Source organism: Lynx canadensis, chromosome E2 (assembly GCF_007474595.2).
Source record: "Lynx canadensis isolate LIC74 chromosome E2, mLynCan4.pri.v2, whole genome shotgun sequence".
NCBI classification, from domain to species: Eukaryota; Metazoa; Chordata; class Mammalia; order Carnivora; family Felidae; genus Lynx; species Lynx canadensis.
Window position 1 is genome coordinate 54896505 of NC_044317.1, and position 24136 is coordinate 54920640.

Sequence of the window (24136 nt, forward strand, 5' to 3'; positions counted from 1 at the left end):
ATTATAAGAAGAAGCCTGATAAAAACAGCCTTTGGTAGTTAATCTGAACTTTCCTCAAGGCCTTCATTGTCGTTAGAAGGGAAATTTGAGGTTTTCTACAGGTTCACAGGAATAAGGAGGTGCGTCAGCTGGCATACTAGATTCCCTTGAGGAAGGTACAGGTTTAATTCCTGATATTTCAGTCCATGAGGAATGTCCTTCTAATTTTACTGCCGTGGAAGGGAGTACATAATATGACCCGGTAGGAGTCCTTCCATTTTGGAGTTAAATCCCCTGTTGTATTAGACTTCCGATTGAAACAGGGTGCTGCCGGAAAAAAACCACCAGACGCCGAATAGAAGCGAGGCCAGATTTTATTCATGGGCGGGCCAAACCTGACCTCCTGATCTTAAGGAGAAAAGTGCAGAGAATGGCCCTGAACAAAGGCAGCAGTGAGCTTATATGGATTTTAGCAAGTCAGAATACGTCATTATTTAGTTAACCAATTATAATTTACAGCATTTCATGGTAGCCAATTATATTGTGACATACAGACGTTAGTTTTGGCGGGAACCTATCAATTTAAAGTTCTTTGTCCTAAGAGGGTTTAAAATGACCAATCATAGTTAGACACCTGAGATACCGTGGGGCAGTGAGTACGTGACTTTTTACATGTTGGCCTTGCCTAGGCCAGATCTTGGTAGAAGGGGTGGGGGAGCGTTTTGCATCCTAAGTTATCTATTTAGCAAGCAGGAGAGGTCACATAAGCGAGATAGGGCAGTTAGTAATTTCCGATAACCCTAATAGGGAACTACATTAGCTTTTGTCTCAATTATTCATGAAAGGTGAGTTTAAGCCGAACTCATATCAATAAGCTTTCTGATATCTTTTTTTTTTTTAATTTTTTTTTCAACGTTTATTTATTTTTGGGACAGAGAGAGACAGAGCATGAACGGGGGAGGGGCAGAGAGAGAGGGAGACACAGAATCGGAAACAGGCTCCAGGCTCTGAGCCATCAGTCCAGAGCCTGACGTGGGGCTCGAACTCACGGACCGCGAGATCGTGACCTGGCTGAAGTCGGACGCTTAACCGACTGCGCCACCCAGGCGCCCCTCTGATAACTTGTAAGTTGACCTATTACACCGATTCTTTAAAAAAAATTTTTTTTAATGTTTTTATTTATTTTTGAGAGAGAGAGACAGAATGCGAGCGGGAGAGGGCAGAGAGAGAGGGAGACACAGAATCCAAGGCAGGCTCCAGGCTCCGAGTTGTCAGCACAGAGCCCAAAGTGGGGCTCAAACTCATAAACCATGAGATCATGACCTGAGCTGAAGTCGGAGGCTTTAGTGACTGAACCACCCAAGTGCCCCAAGATTTCCAGTTCTTTAAATAAACTAGGTCTCCTGAGTTTATATGGGATGGGTTTCTAGTAACTGTCAGATCAGGTTTAGGGAGGATATGGTTTCCATATTCATTTAGAGATTTATGAATTAACCCGGCCTCAAGCAAATAATTTAACAGAGCATGATAGTCTTTACCTATTGATAGGTCTACTGTGAAGGAAGGCCTTTTGGAAGCAGACTGAAAACCTTAGTTTGGAGAGCCATAGCCAAATCAAGACTAATTCTTTTGTAAAACAAGTCCAGTTTTAACAAACTTTACATTGGGGCGCCTGGGTGTCTCAGTCGGTTGAGCCTCCAACTTTGGCTCAGGTCATGATCTCATGGTCTGTGAGTTCGAGCCCCACGTCGGGCTCTGTGGTAACAGCTCAGAGCCTGGAGCCTGCTTCGGATTCTGTGTCTCCCTCTCTCTGACCCTCCCCTGTTCTTGCTCTGTCTGTCTCTGTCTCAAAAATAAATGAACATTTAAAAAAAATTTTTTTAAACACCAAACTTTACATTATTTACATAATGTAAATAATTATTTACCTAAGCTGCCTAATTATTTACATAAGCTCAGCGAGAATAGTGATTGGCCATATAAATCTTTTAAAATCTGCTTTGTTGGAACTTTTCATGAGGAATCTAAGTTGAACTTTTAGTAGCCTCTCTAGGCCAGAAGCCAAGCCAAATACTTGCCATCAGACAGGCCTGTAAGGCCTGTAGAGTTGGGCCAACTCCTCTTTACGAGGTCCCCAAGATATCCTGAGGTTCCTGCACCTGCCAGGAAGTGACCTTGTTTACTCACCTGGTGAGGCTGCTGGGAACTCTATAAGCAAGGTATCAGGCCAACATTTCCAAGGGACTTTATGACTCCACGTTTCATAAAGTCAACCTTAGTTCCTTAAAGTCATCTGGTTATATCTGAGTCTATGCATGTCTCTCAAATAGGACATTCCAGTCAAAGCCCTGGTAAAATAACCAACGTTTCTAATGGTGTCCTGTTACATGAAGAACAGATTCCTTTTTTTTTTTTTAAGTTTATTTTTTTTTCAACGTTTATTTATTTTTGGGACAGAGAGAGACAGAGCATGAACGGGGGAGGCGCAGAGAGAGAGGGAGACACAGAATCGGAAGCAGGCTCCAGGCTCTGAGCCATCAGCCCAGAGCCTGACACGGGGCTCGAACTCACCGACCGTGAGATCGTGACCTGGCTGAAGTCGGACGCTTAACCGACTGCGCCACCCAGGCGCCCCAAGTTTATTTATTTTGAGAGAGAGACAGAGAGAGCGGGTGGGGAGGGGCAGAGAGCAAGGGAGAGAAAGAATCCCAAGCAGGCTCTGCACTGACAGCAGGCTCAAACCCACAAACCATGAGATCATGACCTGAGCCGAAACCAAGAGATGCTTAACTGACTGAGCCACCCAGGCGCTTTGAAGAACAGATTCTTACTGAATTTATGTGAATAATTATGATGGCCATGAAAGAAAGAACACTCAAGGGGAGTTTTTTGAATTTCTGAAGGTTCAGGTAGAGAGAAAAGTTAAATGCTTCGATTTGTTCACAAATGAATATTTTGTCACATTTCTAAAGGGGTCACAGATACCTTAAGAGAAAGTTTCCTTAACGTGGAAGGGCAAACATTAGAGAACAGCAATATTTTAAACAGGAGTCACAAGAACTACAAATGACAAAAAGACTCAAAAACGGACAAGGTTAGAGATCTGAGGAGAGTGCGTTATGATGCAATTGACAGGGAAATTCAGTCGCTTCCGTGGCACACAACACTTCAATAATTAAGACTATCAAGTGATGGCCTTATACCAAAATATATTAAAACTTTAGGAATTGCCTAGCATATCTCTAGAATAGTTACAGCATTTACCCAAATGTAACCCAAGGCTTATTGTTTGTTTAACCACGGTGACGATAAAAGATTGCAAAGGCAAATAGTTAGGGTTATATGGGTGTTAGCAAAACCTAGTTCATTTAATGCTGAGAAGTGTTGACTGAGTCATCAAAGACCTGATAAAGACAAAATATAAAAACTGGTTTTCTGGGCAGACAAAAGAGGAAAAACAAAAACCTTTGTTTACATTTTCTTATCAAGAGCAGACCAACAATCCAAGAAAGCTTTTTTGTTTTTTTTAACGGAAAGAAAGCATAATTTCAATCTTATACCAGTGTACTGTTAAAATCCATTCATTTCAACTTTAGTCCTGACCACACATAAAATTCCTTTCCAAAGATTTCCCTTCATAAACCTTTCACAAGAACTTTTTAATCCAGTTTTCTTTTTTTATTTCCATCCATCTAACTACATTTAGCAGAATTTTAACTCTTAGAAACCTTCATCTCCAGTGAAAACTAGTAGTAACCGATTGTGAACTGTGATACCAGAATTCTTTGGATGGCACACTCAAGTATTCTTAGTTTCTCTGTAATACGTAAGAAACAAAAACTTTCAATAATCAATGCTTTAGTATTTTATCTCATTTGGAAAAGGCTTAAATGCCCAATGAATTCAATCCCATTTATCTTGCAAGCAAAACTTCAGAGTTTCAAGTTACCAAAGGCTGAAAGCGATCTTAACAACTACCCATGAAAACCTTAAGACAGAAAAAATTAACTGTCATTTTCAGTCATCTTTTTGCTGCCAAATTGCAACAGAGAAAACATGAGTTCGTTTGACCTTCAGTAAACCTAGGAAGCATAAAAGTTTCATATTTAATGCTGATAACTCTAAAGGCATGTGTATCTTAATTAAACCAACAAACTCAATTTAGATTAAACACCAAATCCTGTTCCACTTGGGTCCACTTAAAAGACCACCAACTTGGGGCGCCTGGGTGGCGCAGTCGGTTAAGCGTCCGACTTCAGCTCAGGTCACGATCTCGCGGTCCGTGAGTTCGAGCCCCGCGTCGGGCTCTGGGCTGATGGCTCAGAGCCTGGAGCCTGTTTCCGATTCTGTGTCTCCCTCTCTCTCTGCCCCTCCCCCGTTCATGCTCTGTCTCTCTCTGTCCCAAAAATAAATAAAACGTTGAAAAAAAAAATTTAAAAAAAAAAAAAAAAGACCACCAACTTGTTCCCTGTGGTCAATTTTTACCTGGGCCACTGGTGGGGAAATCTGAAGTGGGTGGTCCAAGGCAGGTCCTCTTGCTCCTTGACAGAGCGGGGGGAGGAGGAGCCCGTGGTGCCAGAGGCACCGAGGATGGCATAGGTACCAGTTATAGAGGCTGCACCGAACGTGGTGCAGAAATAGGAGGAGGAGGGGGAGGCAGAAGAGGCGAGGTGCTCCCAGAAGGCAGAGAAAGAGGCTTCCTGGTTCTAAACCTCATCAGCTCAGACAGGTGAGCAGACACCATGTGTGTTGTTCTTTTTTTTCCACCAAAGTGGATATAGCAGTCCATGTTGGGCCTGAGAAGACAGAGAATTTCCTGAAACAAAGGGAGTTTCACCAGCTGCTTGGTAATATTACTTAAAGCCCCCATCCCAAGGTAGACTTATCAGAGACAGTTGGTTCCAATTAAAGTTATTAGCTGGGTGAATGAATGAGGGAGAAGCCCCCACATCTATTAGGAGAAGAATAGTGAGAGACAGATGGTATACTCTTCATTAGAGGTGGCCTGTATTTCCTCTAGCAATGTGGATTTATTCAGAGGAGTCCTGTTCAGATAATAAGAGGCCCTTAGCTCTCGGTCCTGATTTAGAGCCATAAAGGCCTGGATCTAGGGCACCTCCATTCATTTGCCCTGTTTCCTGCAGAAGAGATCTAACTGCTAGATCCTACTGAGGCCATGCAGTGTTACAGAAGATCAGTCCTTTCTCAAATTTTACAATCTGAGTTGTTTCCAGTGGGTTAAAAAAAGCATCCCAGGGGTGCCTGGGTGGCTCAGTTGGTTAAGTGTCCAATTTAAGCTCAGGTCATGATCTCACAGTTCATGGGTTTGAGCCCTGCATCTGCACTGACAGTGTAGAGTCGGCTTGGGGTTCTCTCTCCCTCTCTCTCTCTCTCTGCCTCTCCCCCAATAGAACTCTCTCTCCCCAAAATAAATAAATAACACTTAAAAAAAAGGCATCCGAAGGGAGAGTCCTTGGGGACTTAAAGAAGGTCAGTTACTAAGAAAATCCCCCCCTGACTCTTGGTGGTGTCCCACACAGCATATGTCAGAAGTTCCTGGTGTCAAAGCAGCCCAAGGCATCCCTGGAACTAAATTGCTATGATCACCACCTGCCATAAAGGCCCTGTAGAAGAGAGGACGGCCCTCCCCCTGCTTCCCCATTGCATTCTAGACTACAATGGATGCTGGCATAGGGACTGAGTTTGCCTTGCTGAGAAGGCTGTGAAGAACCCGTCATTTTTAACCCATGGAAAACACTGGAAAAGTTTACAAGGTGAAATTACCCACTTATGTAGTAGAAAACAATGATGGAAAACAGTAAAGCTAGAAATCCATCATTATCTAAGTGACATTCCAACACATGTAGTCCTTACAGCCGACTTCCTAGCAAACAGTCTCTGACTGGGTTTTAATTCATTCAGGTACTGGTTTTGACCAGCTCTGCAGGAGGTCCCACGGCCAGAAGCTGCTAGACTAGAGATGTGAAGGGGATCACATAGGACCAACGAGGAGAAAACCTCACAAGGGAGTCTTAAGATTGGAAGCTATGCTAGTCACTTTGGTGGCAGTCCTGTGCCCAAGATGGACAACTTTGTGTAAGGACAGGAATAAAGAGAGGGCATCAAGTTTCTGGGCCTTATTACCATTTCAGCCAGGCTACTAACTTCCAGCCAAAAGGCAGGCTTTCTCCTCCCCATAGAGTAGCCATGGGCTAGAGGACTGCAGCCCGAGCAATCGACATGAAAATGTTCCAATAAGACCATACTCCTTGAGGGGCGCCTGGGTGGCGCAGTCGGTTAAGCGTCCGACTTCAGCCAGGTCACGATCTCGCAGTCCGTGAGTTCGAGCCCCGCGTCAGGCTCTGGGCTGATGGCTCGGAGCCTGGAGCCTGTTTCCGATTCTGTGTCTCCCTCTCTCTCTGCCCCTCCCCCGTTCATGCTCTGTCTCTCTCTGTCCCAAAAATAAATAAACGTTGAAAAAAAAAAAGACCATACTCCTTGAAAAGCCCCTGAAATGAGAGTAAAGGAAGATAAGAGAAAATACTCAGCAAATTTGCACCGAAGCTCAGAGTCCAGATGCAAAGACTAGGAGTCCCACGTTGGACACCAAAAATGGTGTAGCAATGGTTGGATTCAGAGCCAACAGCCAAGAAAGAATTCTTGAGATGTCTTTGGTGCAAAAAGGTGGTTTTATCAAAGCACAGGGACAAGACCTGTGGGCAGGAATTGCTGCACTGGGGTTGTGACAGGTGACAGATTATATACTACGGAGCTGGGGGAGGAAAAGGCAAAAGAGAGGTTCCCAAAAGGATTTTCATTTGCTAAAGAAGACTCCTAGGATCCTGGGAGCCTAGCTATTGTCAGGCTAAGGTTGTTGTCCTCTCTAGTGAAGCATTAACGTTACAGCAGTAGGGGTTCCTGGAGAAATGGTAGACTCTGCCTGCCCCAAGTCTTTGTCAATGGGCTGCAGGCTATAAGGAAATTTAATTTTATCCACCATTTCCTTCTGCCTTTGTTTCCCACATCACATACAATGGAATAATACTCAGCCATCAAAAAGAATGAAATCTTACCATTTGCAATGATGTGGCTGGAGCTAGAATGTACTACGCTAAGCAAAGTAAGTCGATCAGAGAAAGACAAATACCATGTGATTTCACTCATATGTGGAGTTTAAGAAACAAAACAGATGGGCATATAGGAAGGGGGGGGGAGAGAAGAGAGGGAAACATACCACAAGAGACTCTTAACAATGGAGAGCAAACTGAGTGAGGGTTGATGGAGGGAAGTGGGTGGGGGGTGGGCTAAATGGGTGATGGGTACTAAGAAGGGCACTTGTGGTGAGCACTGGGTGTTGTACCTAAGTGATGAGTCACTGAATTCTACTTCTGAAACCAAGATCGCAGGGTATATTAACTAAAATTATAAATAAATAAACAAACAAAAAACCAAATAAAAGCATCTTGATTTCCTTTTGGAGGACAGCCATTGTCCCATTATCAACCCGATTCCCTATTCTATGGGTGAGTCTGTGAACCAACACTACCCAGTGGGCATATTTCATCACCGATAACACCCACGGTCAATTTATCGGCTCCTGGATGAGCCTGTACCCATTTTCCTCTAACGAGTTTCCAGGACTTCTGCTATACCTTCGGGAAATATAGCTGCCCTGTTTCTCCTGGGGTCTCTGAAAGGGTAAGATTCAAGCCTGGAGCTGTCAGGGCCCAACTGGGCTACAGCCTGCCTGAGAACAAAGCCAACAGAGGAGAGCAGAGCTACAGGGGTAGCAAATCTTTTTAAAGGATTTCGGTGACATCGACCAAGCTCTAGAACCCTCTGTGCCACAGGCCAGTGTATTTCAAAACCTTTCAGCCAGCAGAGTGTGTTACTGTGATTTATAATAAGAAATATATATTTGGTCACTGTCCCAGTTCCCGGCAGAAATGTCCTAAAACCCTTGGAGAATTTCCTTAGTGAGGAGAGCAGATAAAGGTTTCTTTTGTTATGCTAATGAGGTAACTTGGAAAGCACCTAAGGGGCGGAGCTGGTTGCCAGGGGAAACAACCTTGCTCTTAGGATGTTGGGACTTTCTGGGGGCACCTGGGTGGTTCAGTCAGTTAAGCATCTGACTTCTGCTCAGGTTATGGTCTCACGGCTCTGTCTCCCCCTCTCTCTGCCCCTCCCCCACTTGTTCTCTCTCTCTCTCTCTCTCTCTCTCTCTCTCTCTCTCTTTCCCTCTCCCCACCCCCCGCAAAAATAAAGAAATATTAACAACAACAACAACAACAAAAGGAATGCTGGGACTTTCAGTCCGAGCATGTTGACTTCCAGGGAAGGGAGAGAGGCTGGAGGTTGAGTTCAAACACCAGTGGCCAATGATTTAAGCATTCAAGCCTATATAATGAAGCCTCCGTAAAAACCCAAAAGGACAAGGTCCAGAGAGAGCTTTCAGATGCATGAACCAAAACGCATCCATGTGCCACCGTGTAGGGTCCCAAACTCACAGGGACAGAAGCTCCTTTGTTCAGGACATCACCCTACGTACCTCTTATCTGGCTATTGATTCCTAGCCTTCGATATTCTTTGTAATAAATTGGTAACCTAGTGAGCAAACAGGTTTTCTGAGTGTGTGAGCTGCTCTAACCAATTAACTGAACCCAAGGAGGGGGTCTTGGGAGCCTCTGATCTACAGCCAGTGGGTCAGAAGCACAGGTGACAAGCTGGGACCCTTGACTGGCATCTAGGGGAAGGGGGTGGTCTTGTGGGACTGAGCCCTTAACCTGTGGGATCCTAGGCTGTTTCCAGGTAGCCAGTGTCAGAGTTAAGTTGAACTGTAAGACACTCAACGAGTGTCCGAGAATTTCCTGGATGTGTAGGAAAAAGACGTTGGAATTGGGAGAATTGTAGTGAGTTAATACTTTTTTTTCCCCCTCCATTAGGCCAGTTTGAACTGGGCTGATCTTACACGTACTCAAAAGGTCTAACACCCCCTCTCCGCTAACCATTGTGCCCATGCCCGCTTGCCTCAACCCTGCAGAGGCAGAGACAGAGAGAGAGGCAGAGAGAGGTTACCTGCTCTGCCTCAACCCCTGAAGCTGCCAGCACCTCCCTGTGAAACTTGACTTCACTTTCACAGTTCATAAGCCTTCCATGGACTTCCGGGAAAGACACTGACATATGTTCATGCTTTAAAAAAAAAAAAAAAAAAAGTTAATTAATTATTTTGAGAGAGAAAGAGAGAGTGTGGGGGGAGGGGCAGAGAGAAAGAGAGAGAGAGAATCCCAAGCAGGCTCCCAGCTATCAGGGCTGAATCCCACAAACCATGAGAACATGACCTGAGCCCACATCAAGAGTCAGATGCTTAACCAACTGAGCCCCCCCTGGGGTGCCCCCTGAAACAGTTTTAATTCATTGGTCGCAGTTTAACATTTGGAGATCTCAGGGCGCCTGCGTGGTTCAGGCAGTTAAGCATCTGACTTCAGCCCATGCCGTGATCTCACAGTTCATGAGTTCGAGATCCATTTCGGGCTCTCTGCTGTCAGTGCAGAGCCGGATTTGGATCCTGTGTACCTCTCCTGCTCACGTGCTCGCTCTCTCTCTCTCAAAAATGAATGAACGCTAAAAAAAATTCGGACATCTCTTCCAATAATCTGAATGTCCACCCTTTCTTGAACGTATTGATCCTCAGGCATTCCCATATGACAGATCAGCTAGGGCTGAACGGAATCTGCAGGGCCTTAATCGGCGACATTCTCCCAGCCAGTGCCGTGGTCTCAGTGGAACTGGGGCCAAAGCTCAGGTCCCAGTTGTCAGCATGTATGCCTGCCCCACTACTGTCCTTTACGGCACGTCTGCTACCTCATTTTCTGTCCCTGCCTTGCTATTGTAGGGGTTTGATTTTGCATCTGCTGGGAAAATAGATGCCCTGACTCATGAACCAAAAACTTCATTTCTCAGCCACGGATCTTGTTGAACCTGAGGCAGGGAAGCAATCAAAGTCCAAGTGTGCCCCCTGCTGGACAAAGTGCGCTCAGCACGCTTGGCCCGTAAACCATGGAGTGAATTCCTAGGATTCCCAATTTAGATGCCTAAAAAACGCTCCAGCTCTCTCTTCCAACACAATTTTGACAAATAATAAAGGAGAAAAAGAAAAGAGAATGAAAAAATTATAAAGAGGGGTGCTCGCCTGGCTCCGTGGGTGGAGTATGTGACTCTTGATCTCAGGGTTGTGAGTTCGAGCCCCACATTAGATGAAGAGATTACTTAAAAAGAAAAGATGTTTTTAAAGAGTATTTATTTATTTATAAAAGAGTATTTTAATTTATTAACTGCAGGAAGCAAAACAATGGTAGGCTCTAGCAGCTTCCACTTATCTGGAAATTGAAGAAAACTTCTATGAGCAATGATAAGAAAGCAGAATACAGGGGCACCTGGGTGGCTCAGGCGGTGAAGCATCTGACTTCAGCTTAGGTCATGATCTCGCGGTCCGTGAGTTCGAGCCCCACGTCAGGCTCCGTGCTGACAGCTGGGAGCCTGAAGCCTGCTGCAGATTCTGTGTCTCCCTCTCCCTCTCCCTCTACCCCTCCTCCACTCATGCTCCGTTTCTCTGTCTCTTTCAAAAATAAATAAACATTTAAAAAAATTCTTTGGAAATAAATGGACAGAAGCATATTATTTTAAACTATCAACAGACAGACGATTCTGATTCCACATAAACTAAAGATAAAAATTAAAACTTCCTGGGGCACCTGGGTGGCTCAGCTGGTTAAGCATACAACTTCAGCTCAGGTCATGATCTCATGGTTTATGGGTTCGAGCCCCCTGTCAGACTCTCTGCTGTCATCTCAGAGCCTGGAGCCTGCTTCAAATTCTGTCTCCCTCGCTCTCTGCCCCTCCCCCACTCACGGTCTGTCTCTCTCTCTCAAAAATAAACATTAAAAAATGTTTTTTTAAATAAAACTACCAAATTATCTTTATAGAGTCAGCACTGCATAATATAAAAATTGAATATGGTAACACAATAAGGGAAAACTACAGACACATAGATAACAAGCAATAGAAACCTCCAGTACTGGGCACCTGGGTGGCTCAGTCAGTTGAGCACCCAACTCTTGGTTTCAGCTCAAGTCATGATCCCAGGGTAGTGGGATTGAGCCCCATGTTGAGCTCTGCACCGAGCGTGGAACGTGTTTAGGATTCTCTCTCTCTCTCCCTCTGCCCCTCTCCTCTACTTGTGCTCTCTCTCTCTTCTTCTCTCTCTCTTCTCTCTCTCTTCCTCTCTTTTCCTCTCAAATAAAAATAAATAAATAAAAGAAACCTCCAGTTTCTTTTATATAATTAAATAAATATTATACAAACACACACACACACACACACACACACACACACACACACACACACCATGGCCAGATAGATCTCCTAATTTTCAGATACCTTTCCCAACAATAATCCCCTTACATAGGATTATTTCCTTTAATTTAGAATTCTACTTGGGCGCCTAACTGACTCAATCAGAAGAGCATGGGACTTGATCTCAGGGTCGGGAGTTCAAGCCCGACGTTGGATGTAGAGATTACTAAAAATAATACATGAACTTAAAAAAAACCTTGAGGGGCGCCTGGGTGGCTCAGTCGGTTGAGCGTCCGACTTCGGCTCAGGTCACGATCTCGCGGTCCGTGAGTTCGAGCCCCGCGTCGGGCTCTGTGCTGACTGCTCAGAGCCTGGAGCCTGTTTCCGATTCTGTGTCTCCCTCTCTCTCTGCCCCTCCCCCGTTCATGCTCTGTCTCTCTCTGTCTCAAAAATAAATAAACGTTAAAAAAAATTAAACAAAAAAAAACCTTGAGAGTTCTACCTACCAATCTCTCAGGTCACATAAAACCAAAGACAAGTTAAATGCTTCCTTGTAAAACACTGCATCGGCAGCCTACCCCAAGACCTACGCCTTGGGCCACTTCTCTCTGCCATCGTTACTCGTTCCCGAAGCAATTTACTCCAGTCTGAAGTCTTTAAAGACGACAAAACGCTGGTAACTCCCAAATGTGTATCTTCCTTCTGATCCTCTCACCAAAGCTCCAGGTTCCTCAATTTACTTGCCTGCTTGGGGTATCTAATATGTCTCTTAAACTCATCATGCCCAAACCTTAGTCTAGATTTCCGCTCCATGTCTGCTCTTCCCACAGCCTTCCCCATCTCGGGAGAGCTCAACTCCATCTGTTCGGGCCAAAGTCCTCAGAGTTATCCTTGTCTCCTTTCCTCACTCACCCTACATCCAGCTGGAAATCCCCTCGGCTCTGCATTCAAAATATATTGAAAATTCATCTTCTCCTTTCCCCGCCCCGTCCCTCCTTCCTTTCCTGTCTCTTCTTTTCTCTTTCTCTTCTGATCAGGAGGGCTCAGGTGCAAGACGGATACCTGTGTAGAGTGGTGGCCTAGAATGAGGTGTCTCAAACACAGTGAAGAGGGTGTCTACTCAAGAATGTCATAGAGGAGGGGTGCCTGGGTGGCTCAGTCGGTTGAGCATCTGATTTGGGCTCAGGTCATGATCTCATGGTTTGTAAGTTCAAGCCCCACATCAGGTTTGCTGCTGTCCATGCAGAGCCCACGTCAGATCCTCTGTCCCCATCTATCTCTGTCCCTCCCCTGCTCATGCTCTCTCTCAAAAATAAATAAACATTAAAAAAAAGAAGAAGAAGAAGAATGTCGTGGGGGAATGTCAGAACCTGAGCAAGATGAGGAGGGCATTTGCATGTGTTTACTCTCTGGAATGACCCAGCAGAATGAGAGGGAGTCCTTGGTGGAGGAGGGTGGGAACATCCCAGCCCCGAAAGCAGAGCCAATAAGGAGGAATGGTGGCTGAGAGGGAGAGCTAGTTACATTCAGAGGGACTGAAGAAATAAGTATACATACGATGGATAATGGGAAACAGGTTTCCCATTTTTCAGAGAAGGGATTTACACAAGCAGGAAAGCGGAAACTAGAATGGCCCATGTGGTAATTGGATTGGAACCGGAGGTAAAGGAATGAATGCATGGACTTCAATATTCATTTTGTGAATGAATTAATGAATGTGTGCAAACAAGAGACTATTTCCAGCGAAGTCAGGAACAAGACAATGGCACCTGCTATCACAATTATTATTTAACATTCTAATAGTCGGGTTCTTGGTTGCGAAGGAAACCAATTTGGGTTAACAACAAAAAAGAAAAGGAGTTCATTCATAGGACATGGGGCAGCTGAGAAAGCTAAAGTACCAAGTTTAGAAAATGGGTCAGAACCCAAGGAAACAATGAAAGGAGAATCATCGCCAAGTTTGCCTAGGGACAGCCTGGTTCAGTGCCAAAGCCATCAAAGTGAGCACTGACCCCTTCTTGATGTCTTTATAAAGTCTCAGTGTGAGTTCAGTCAGACACCTGCATGCTAGGTTTCAGGGAAAGCAAGTAATCTAGCCGTTAGGTCCTTAATGGTAGGCAGCGGGCCCTCACAATGACAGAATTCCCAAACAGAGAAGTAGAGTTCAGCTGCTCAGTGCAAACACGGGCTAAGAGTGCCAGCCAAATGCAATTACAAAACAGAACCAAATAAGAGGTATGAATACTGGAAAGGATATATCCTTATTTTTTGCGATTAGCGGGATTGCATCCCTGGGAAATCCAAAATGAACTGGAAACACTGTTAGAGACAATATGATATCTCATTAAGGTGTCGAGTTACACCACAGATTTTCAATTTCAGCACTACTGATCCGCCTTCCATTCACCCGATGCCAGGAACACCCCTCTCCCCCAATCAGGATGAACAAATGTCTCTAGACCTTGCCAAGTGCCCCCAGGAGGGAAAGCAAAATTGTCCCCGCTTGGATTGGGTTGTACAATCAATCTAAAAAAAATCAATAACTTTCTTACATTAAAAAACACCCAATCCAAAATTATAATGGAAAATATTTTTTGTTCATACATACATTACCTTAAAAATCATATTAGATCCATCTGGAATGACACTGTGTATTGTTTGAAATACACATCTAATTTTACCTGTTGCGGAGCCTGGGTGGCTCAGTCGGTTAAGCATCCAACTTCAGCTCAGGTCACGATCTCACAGTTCATGAGTTCGAGCCCCACGTCGGGCTCTGTGCTGACGGCTCAGAGCCTGGAGCCTGCTTCAGATTCTGTGTCTCCCTCTCTCTCTGCTCTTCTCCTGTTCATGTTCTGTCTCACTCTCTCCTTCAAAAATAAATAAACATTAAAATTTTTTTTTTAATTTTACCTGTTGATTCTTCATAAGATCTTGATGAGTATATTTATCTTATATCTTGCCAAGTCAAAGAACTTGATAAGGAGTTCTGTTTCTCTGTAAATTCTCTTGGGTTTTTTAGGTGAAGGATCATATCATTTTCAAAAGATGACCAGCTTGCCGCTCATTTCTCATATCTACACTGTTTATTTCAATTTCCTGTCTAGCTGCCTGTGCTAGCATTTCAGAAGCAATTACAATTGTGTTAATAGACCACCCGGTTCCTGGCATAACTGGGAAGACTTTAGAATTTCACCATTATCACTAATGACTCTTAAATTTCTTTAGCAGTTGAGATGGCTGGACTCTGTTGGATTTGATATGATTATTTTCTAGATATTCTGAAATAGCGATTTTGATGGGCCTATTGTCAGAGAATGTTTTCCTTCCATTTTGGCTCTGTGTATGTGTGACTTTTACCATTTTGTGATAGATACGATGACTCATTAATTACATGAAATAGATCCTCTACACAATGTGTCTAATAGTACTTTCCATCTGTGCTGTCTAATATAGTGGTCACTAGCCACATGTGACTAAAGAGTACTTGAAATATGGCTAGTTGTGACTAACTGAATATTCAGTTTTATTTCACTTTAATTAATTTAAACTTACATAGCCATATGTGGCTAGTGGCTACTGTATTAGACAGGACAGCTCTAAAATTTTATTTATTTTTACCCATTGATTCTACCATAGCCAAGAGGGGTAAATTAAAATCTCTTAGTATAGGAATGCCTGGGTGGTTCAGTCAGTTGAGCATCTGACTTTTGGTTCTGGTTCAGGTCATGATCTCAGAGTTCATGGGATTGAGCCCCTCGTCTGGCTCCACTCTAATAGCACAAAGCCTGCCTGGGATTCTGCTTGGGATTCTCTCTCTTTACCTCTCCCCTGCTCACTCTACCTCTCTAAATAAATAAATAAATAAATAAATAAATAAATAAATAATTTAAAAAATCTCTTAGTACAGATCAATATTTGTGTATTTCTCCTAATGTTCGGTGGTTTTGCTGTTTAAGTTGTGATGCTATACAATCCTGGACTTTAGCCTCTACTACAAAGCTATAATCATCAAGACAGCATGGTATTGGCACAAAAACAGACATATAGACCAATGGAATAGCATAGAGAACCCAGAACTGGACCCACAAATGTATGGCCAACTAATCTTCAACAAAGCAGGAAAGAGTATCCAATGGAAAAAAGACAGTCTCTTTAGCTAATGGTGCTGGGAGAACTGGACAGCAACATGCAGAAGAATGAACCTGGACCACTTTCTTACACCATACACAAAAATAAATTCAAAATGGATGAAAGACCTAAATGTGAGACAGGAGACCATTAAAATCCTAGAAGAGAAAACAGGCAACAATCTCTTTGACCTCGGCCATAGCAACTTCTTACTTGACATGTCTCTGAAGGCAAGGGAAATAAAAGCAAAAATGAACTACAGGGACCTCATCAAGATAAAATCTTCTGCACTGCCAAGGAAACAATCAACAAAACTAAAAGGCAGCCAACAGAATTGGAGAAGATATTTGCAAATGACATATCGGATAAAGGGTTAGTATCCAAAATCTGAAAAGAATTTACCGGGGCGCCTGGGTGGCTGAGTCGATTGAGCGTCCGGCTTCAGCTCAGGTCATGATCTCACAGTTTGTGGGTTCGAGCCCCGCATCAGGCTCTGTGCTGACAGCTTCGAGCCTGGAGCCTGCTTCGGATTCTGTGTCTCCCTGTCTCTCTGCTCCTCCCCCACTCATGCTCTGTCTCTCTCTGTCCTTCAAAAATAAATAAAAATTTTTAAAAAATTAAAAAAAAAGAATTTACCAAACTCAACACACAAAAACCAAATAGTCCAGTGAAGAAATGGGCAGAAGACATTAATAGACACTTTTCTAAAGAAGACATCCAGATAGCTAACAGACACATGAAAAAATGCTCAACATCACTCATCACCAGGGAAATACAAATCAAAACCACCTCACACTGCTCAGAGTGGCTAAAATGAACAACTCAAGAAACAACAGATGTTGGGGAGGATGTGGAGAAAGGGGAACCCTCTTGCATTGTTGATGGGAATGCAAACTGGTGCAGCCATTCTGGTAAACAGAGTGGAGGTTCTTCAAAGAATGAAAAATAGAATTACCCTATGACCCAGCAATAGCACTACTAGGAATTTATCCAAAGGATACAGGAGTGCTGATTCATAGGGGCACATGTACCCCCACGTTTATAGCAGTGCTATCAACAATAGCCAAATTATGGAAAGAGCCCAAATGTCCATCAACGGATGAATGGATAAAAATGATGTGGTAAAAAACGATAAAAAATGATGGAATACTACTCAGCAACAAAAAAGAATGAAGTCTTGCCATTTGCAACAATGTGGATGGAACTTGAGGGTATTATGCTAAGTGAAATAAAGTCAGTCAGGGAAAGACAGATGTCATGTTTTCACTCATATGTGGAAGTTGAGAAACTTAACAGAAGACCATGGGGAAAAGGAAGGGAAAAAATAGTTAAAAACAGAAGGGAGGCAAACCATAAGAGACTGTTAAATTCAGAGAACAAACTAAGACTTGAAGGGGTGGGGTGGGTGGGGAAGTGGGTGATGGACATTGAGGAGGGGACTTGTTGGGATGAGCACTGGGTGTTGCATGTAGGTGATGAATCATGGGAATCCACTCCCAAAGCCAAGAGCACACTTGGCTTGACAAGTGAAATATATATATAAATAGCTAACTCGACAATGAATTATATATATAAAAAAAAGACATTTCTATTGAGAAAAAATTGTGATGCTATATTATTTGGTATGTAGAATATCATGGGTGTTATTAGATCATTCTTGTGTATATATATCTTTTATTCTCATAAAGTATCTCTCTTTATCCTGTTTATGGCTTATTGTCCTAAATTCAACTTTGTTGTATATTAAAATTGAAGCCCTGCTTTCTTTTTCTTTCAATTGGTCTCACATGCCTTGGCCCATCTTTTCATTTGCAAACCTTCTGCATCCATTTGTTTTAACATGTTTCTACTATTTCCAGAAAATAGTTGGGTTTTACTGTGTGATCTGATGTGATAATTGCTTTTAAAAAAAAATGTAGAATAAGCACATTTAAATTCATTTCTATGACAGATATATTTTCCCTTAGTTTTATCAACATTTTAATGTTATACTTTCTGTTTTTATTGCTTCTTTTGAAATTATATTTCACAATATGGTCTATATTTCTTTTTGTTGTGTGTGTGTGGGTGTGTGTGATCATTCTTCACTATGAGCAATGACAAAGTTAGAATATTTCCACTTCCTTTCATCCCCTCCACACCCAATTTTTAGTTGATTTTGCTGGTTTTCTTAGTTCTGGTTTTTACTTTTTTTTTTTTTCTTAAAGTAGGCTCCACACCCCATGTGGGGCTTGAACTCACGACCCTTAGATCAAGGGTCTCATGTTCTATTGATTGAGCCAGCCAGGCGCCCCTGGTTTTTACTTTTATATCTTTTTAAAAATGTTTTATTTATCTTTGAGAGAGACAGAGACAGAGTGTGAGCGGGGAAAGGGCAGAGAGAGAGGGAGATACAGAATCCAAATCAGGCTCCAGGCTCTGAGCTATCAGCACAGAGCTGGACATGGGGCTCAAACTCACGAAACTGAGAGATCATGACTTGAGCTGAAACCAAGAGTCGGTCTCTTAACCGACTGAGCCACCCAGGTGCCCCTATCAGCGTGTTACTCTTATAGGCTTATAGATTTATACTTCTGTTCTGTGATGACAATCCCCATCATTTTCTTACTCTGAGTCCAGAAGGTAAGTAGAGTTGGTGTTCATCATTTTGTAGGAGGGTTGGTACAGTTGACTGGTTGCTCCATAGCTGTTCTTTCCCCCTTTTATTGTTCTCACCTCCTGCTGAAGAGACTGAAATGGCAAGAAGCTAGTTCTCCACTTTTTAAATGATATCTGGGGCGCCTGGGTGGCTCTCAGTTGGGTAAGCGTCTGACTTCGGCTCAGGTCGTGATCTCAGGGTCCGTGAGTTCGAGCCCCGCGTCGGGCTCTGTGCTGACAGCTCGGAGCCTGGAGCCTGCTTCCGATTCTGTGTCTCCCTCTCTCTCTCTCTGCCCCCCCTCCACTCACGCTCTGTCTCTCTCTCTCTCTCTCAAAGATAAATACACATAAAAAAATAAATAAATGGGGGCGCCTGGGTGGCGCAGTCGGTTAAGCGTCCGACTTCAGCCAGGTCACGATCTCGCGGTCCGCGAGTTCGAGCCCCGCGTCGGGCTCTGGGCTGATGGCTCGGAGCCTGGAGCCTGTTTCCGATTCTGTGTCTCCCTCTCTCTCTGCCCCTCCCCCGTTCATGCTCTGTCTCTCTCTGTCCCAAAAATAAAAAAATAAAAAAATAAATAAAAAAAATAAAATAAATAAATAAATAAATAAATAAATAAATGATCTTTAATTCACTACCTACAGACAGTTGCTTCCACTGACGCTCAGGAAGGTGGCTACAGACTGATCCAGGCTTTTATGGCTCCTACAATCTACAATGACAGAGCATGTAGGGTCCTTACTCTTTCCTGTCATTCATTTATCAAACCTCTTAGAAAAGTAATGAAGCGTGTTTGTTTGTTTGTTTGTTTGTTTGTTTTAATGCAGAAGAATATACTATCAATTTGGTGTTAGCAAACTAGTGTAATATTGGAATAGGAACAGAAAAATAGATCAAAGGACATGATAAGGAATCCAGAATAGATCCAAGTCTACATGAGAATTTTAAATATAACAATGGTGATGGTCCTATTCAAATGAGAAAGAATAGTGTATTTAACAAACAGGCCTTGGGGTGCCTGGCTGGCTCTGTTGGTAGAGCATGTGACTCTTGATCTTGGGGTTGTGGATTCAAGCCCCACGTTGGGTGTAGAGATTACTTAAAAATAAAATCTTGGGGCGCCTGGGTGGCTCAGTCGGTTAAGTGTCCGACTTCGACTCAGGTCATGATCTCATGGTTCGTGGGTTCAAGTCCTGCGTCGGGCTCTGTGCTGACGGCTCAGAGCCTGGAGCCTGTTTCAGATTCTGTGTCTCCTTTTCTCTCTTCCCATTCCCCTCTCACTCTCTGTCTCTCTCTCAAAAATGAATAAACATTAAATAATTTTTTTAATAAATAAAATCTTAAAAACAACAATGCTAACTTCTTAAAAAAAAAAAAAAAAACAGGTCTTGGCTAAACAGACCTATCTGAAAATATAATAAAGCTAGACTCCCATCTCAGGTCACATCACATACAGAAAGGCATGAGAGGATTAAACTTTTTTTTTTTAAGTTGTGAACATATTAGAAGAAAATCAAGGCAATTATGTGATTGTGGAGGTGACTAAGCAGGAGACCAAAAGGTCTGGGGAAAAAATAGTCATGTGACTATATGGATATAAAAACTTTTGCCAAGGGGTGCCTGGGTGGCTCAGTCCATTAAGCAACCGACTCTTGATTTTAGCTCAGGTCACCATCTCACGGTTCATGACAAAGAGCCCCGTGCCAGGCTCTGTGGTGACAGTGGAGAGTCTGCTTGGGATTCTCCCTCTCCCTCTGCCCCTCCCCCACTCGCCTTCTCTCAAAATAATTAAATGAAAACATTAAAAAAAAGAACTTTTGGCAAGAAACAGACTCTTAACTAGAGAATGGACTGATGGTTACCAGAGGGCGGATGGGTGAGGGGATGGGTTAAATAGATGATGGGTATTAATGAGGGCACTTGTGATGAGCATCGGGTATTGCATGTAAGTGTTGCATCACTAAATACACCTCAAACTCATATTACACTGTATGTTAACTAGCTGAATTTTTTTTTAATTTTTTTTCAACGTTTATTTAATTTTTTTGGGACAGAGAGAGACAGAGCATGAACGGGGGAGGGGCAGAGAGAGAGGGAGACACAGAATCGGAAACAGGCTCCAGGCTCTGAGCCATCAGCCCAGAGCCCGACGCGGGGCTCGAACTCACGGACCGCGAGATCGTGACCTGGCTGAAGTCGGATGCTTAACCGACTGCGCCACCCAGGCGCCCCTGAATTTTTTTCTTTTAAGTAGCCTTCGCACCCAGCATAGAGCCAGACCTGAGCTGAGATCAAGAGTCGGATGCCTACCTGACTGAGCCACCCAGGTACCCTAACTACTGTAATTTAAATAAAAACCTGGGGGGGGGGATAATAAATACTCTCTATATGTAAAAATAAAAATAAAAACTTCTGTATAGCAAAATGCACCCAAACAATCATCAGTGTACCGAGGGTCATGGATAGTACATCTTTCAATACTGATGGCTATTAAAAATCGAGATCCATTCTCCTACAAGAAGTTAAAAAGAGAGAAACAACTCAATAGAAAATGGGCAAGGAATGAGAATAGAGAATCCATAGAACAAAACAAATCCAAAAAGCTAACCATGAAACAAACGCTCAAATTAACCAGGAGTCTGAAAAGTGCGTATCTGAGTAACAATACGGTGCCCCTTTAGATGGCAAAATTATAAGGCATTTGAACACCCTTAGCTGGCGTGAGTGTGACGAAAGAACACGCTTACATGTGGAAGTGATACGGCATCGGCCACTAGCATTACATCTACACACTGCCCTGATCTCAACCATCCCACTCTAGAGAATTAATTCCACGGAAGCAGAGGTAGAAACACGTAAGGATGAACAAACAAGGATATTAATGGTAGCATTACTCATGGTAACAAACCAAACGAAACCCACAAAACTGAACACCAACTGAACGCTCACCAGCTGAATCATGGATGAATGAACTTCGGCTCACTGACATCACTGAAAACAAGGCAAATTGAAAAAAAAAAGCCAACTATCACAACAAATTGAATGAAGACGCAGGTATGAGAATTCTGTTATCTCCCATTAAGCCGGAGACTAAAGAGGTTTGCAAAAATGTAAAACAATCTCTCGCTCTCTTTTAAGGTTTTATTTATTTAGGTGATCCCTACAACCAATGTGGTTGTAATACTTTTGACAGCAATTCTCATTGGATGAGGATTATAAAGAAACCACAAACTTAATTAGAAAAAGAATTAGGCAACCCAATACCAAAATTGCCTAATGCCCTGAGCAGACTTCACAGAAAGTCCAAATGACCACGGGTTACATTAAAAGGTTCTTGATAACTTTATTATTTAAAAATATAACAGGGGCGCCTGGGTGACTCAGTCGGTTAAACGTCCGACTTCGGCTCAGATCATGATCTCACGGTTGGTGAGTTCGAGCCTGCCGTCGGGCCCTGTGCTGACAGCTCGGAGCCTGGAGCCTACTTCAGATTCTGTGTCTTCCCTTCTCTCCGTCCCTCCCCTGCTCACGATCTGTGTCTCTGTCTCTCAATAAGAAATAAACGTTAAAAAAAAAAAAAAAAATATATATATATATATATATATATATAGTAAGGTCAGTAGCATTATACCAATGTTAATTTCCTGAGTTAAAAATTTTTTTTCTTTTTACATTTATTTATTTTTGATAGATAGAGAAAGACAGAGCACAAGTTGGGGAGGGGCAGAGAGAGAAGGAGACAGAATCCGAAGCAGGCTCCAGTCTCCAGCTGTCAGCACAGAGCCTGACATGGGGCTCGAACTCACAAACCACAAGATCATGACCTGAGCCGAAGTGGACGCTTAACCGACTGAGCCACCCAGGTGCCCCAATTTCCTGAGTTTTGACATTTTTTATTTTATTGCAATAAATTTAACATGAGATCTACCCTCTTAACAATTTTTTTAAAATCTTTACTTATTTTTGAGAGAGAGCACACAAGCAGGGAAGGGGCAGAGAAAGAAGGGTACAGAGGATTCAAAATGGGCTCTGCTCTGTCAGTACAGAGCCGGATGCAGGGCTTGAACTCAAGAACTGTGAGATCACAACCTGAGCCAAAGTCAGAGGCTTCACCCGCTGAGCCACCCAGGCACCTCCCCCTCTAACAAAGTTTAAGGGTACAACACAGTGCTGTTGATTGTAGGGACAGTGTTGTACCACAGATCTCTAGAACTCATTCATCTTGCTTACCTGAACTTTATGTCAGTTGATAAGTAATTTTCCATTTCCTCCTTCTTCCAGCCTCTGGCAACCATCATTCCACTCTTTGATCCTGTGAATTTGACTATTTTAAAAAAAAATTTTTTTAAACATTTATTTACTTTTGAGAGACAGAGAGAGACAGAGAATGAGCAAGAGAGGGGCAGAGAGAGGGGGATTCTGGAGGGGCAGAGAGAGGGGGAGACACAGAATCCGAAGATGGCTCCAGCCTCCGAGCTGTCAGCACAGAGCCCGACGCGGGGCTCAAATCCCCGAACCCTGTGATCATGACCTGAACTAAAGTCAGACACTTAACTGACTGAGCCACCTAGGCGCCCCAAATTTTGACTATTTTTTAAAAGATTTTATTTTTTTAAGTAATCTCTACACCCAATGTGGAGCTCGAACCTACAACCCTGAGGTCAAGCATCACATGCTCTACCGACAGAGCCAGCCAGGTATCCCTGAGTTTGACTATTTTGCATACCTCATGTAAGTGGAATCATCCAACATTTGTCTTTCTGTGCCTGGCTTACTTCAGTTAGCATGATGTCCTCAAGGTTCATCCATGTTGTTGCATGTTGCAGAATTTCCTTTCTTTAAAGCTGAATTAGATCCCATCATATGTATATACCACAGGGGTTTTGTTTGTTTGTTTGTTTGTTTGTTTCAATCCATCCACCTGTCAACGGACATATAAGTTGTTTCCACATTTTGGCTATTGTTGATAATGCTGCAATGAACACAGAGGCACTAATATCTCTTCAAGATCCTGCTTTCAATATTTTTGGACAAATATCTAGAAGTGAGATTGCTGGATCATAGGTAGTCTCTTTCTAATTTTTCAAGGAAGCTCCATACTGTTTCCAATGGCACCCCTGCCATTTTGCATTCCTACCAACAGTGTGCAAAGGTTCTAATTTCTCCACATCTTCAACACTTTTGGGGTTTTGTTTTGTTTTGTTTTGTTTTATATAGCCATCCTGACAGGTGTGAGGTATATCTTATCGTGGTTTTGATTTACATTTCCATGATAATGAGTGATGTTAAGCATTTTCTCATGTATCTGTTGGCCATCTATGTGTCTTCTTGGAAGAAATGTCTATTCAATTTTCACCTCATTTTTTAAATTGAGCTAAATTTTAAACTAAGGCTTTTATTTTTTTTACTCTTGAATTGTAGGAGTTCCTTACATATTTTAGAGATTAACTCCTTATCGGATATATGGTTTGTAAATATTTTCTCCCCTTCCATAGGTTGTCTCTTCACCCTTGATTGTTTCCTTGGCTGTGCAGAAGCTTTTTAGTTTGATATAGTCCTCCTTGTTTGTTCTTGCTTCTGTTGCCTGTGCTTTTGGGGTCATATCCATGAAATCAGTGCTAAGACCTTTGTCATGAAGCTTTTCCCTGTGTTTTGTTCTAGGAGCTTTATAGTTTAAGGTCTGATGCTTAGGTCTTCAACCCATTTTCAGTTGATTTTTGTGTAGGCTATAAGATAAGGGTCCAATCTGATTATTTTGCATGAACATTCAGTTTCCCCCACACCATCCGTTAAGGGATTATTCTTTCCCCATTGTGTATTCTTGGCACCAGTTATATAAGAAGTTAACATTAGGGAAAGTTAGAGGAGTATGTGGGAATTCTCGGTACTATTTTTGCAACTTTTCAAAACACTAAAATGAGTTCAACATAAAGAGTTAAAACTGTATGATGATCTAACTTTAACATTTTAACAGTAGAGAGTGGGAACAATGATTTCTAGGCACTTTTATTTTTTTAATGTTTATATATTTTTCATAGA

At 42.8% G+C, this 24136-nt stretch overlaps 1 long non-coding RNA gene across 2 annotated transcripts; it reads right to left on the reverse strand.

Moving 5' to 3' along the window:
* Nucleotides 1-14160: 14160 nt before the first annotated feature.
* On the reverse strand, nt 14161-22413 carry LOC115503300. 2 transcript variants are annotated; one of them, XR_004342953.1, is made up of 3 exons: nt 22328-22413; nt 18071-18192; nt 14161-14201 (listed from the first exon to the last, which is right to left on the reverse strand). It is a non-coding gene; the product is annotated as an uncharacterized LOC115503300 (long non-coding RNA). The 2 variants fall into 2 exon arrangements; XR_004342954.1 differs by lacking the exon at nt 14161-14201 and adding an exon at nt 16009-16049.
* Between the last annotated feature and the right edge of the window lie 1723 nt (nt 22414-24136).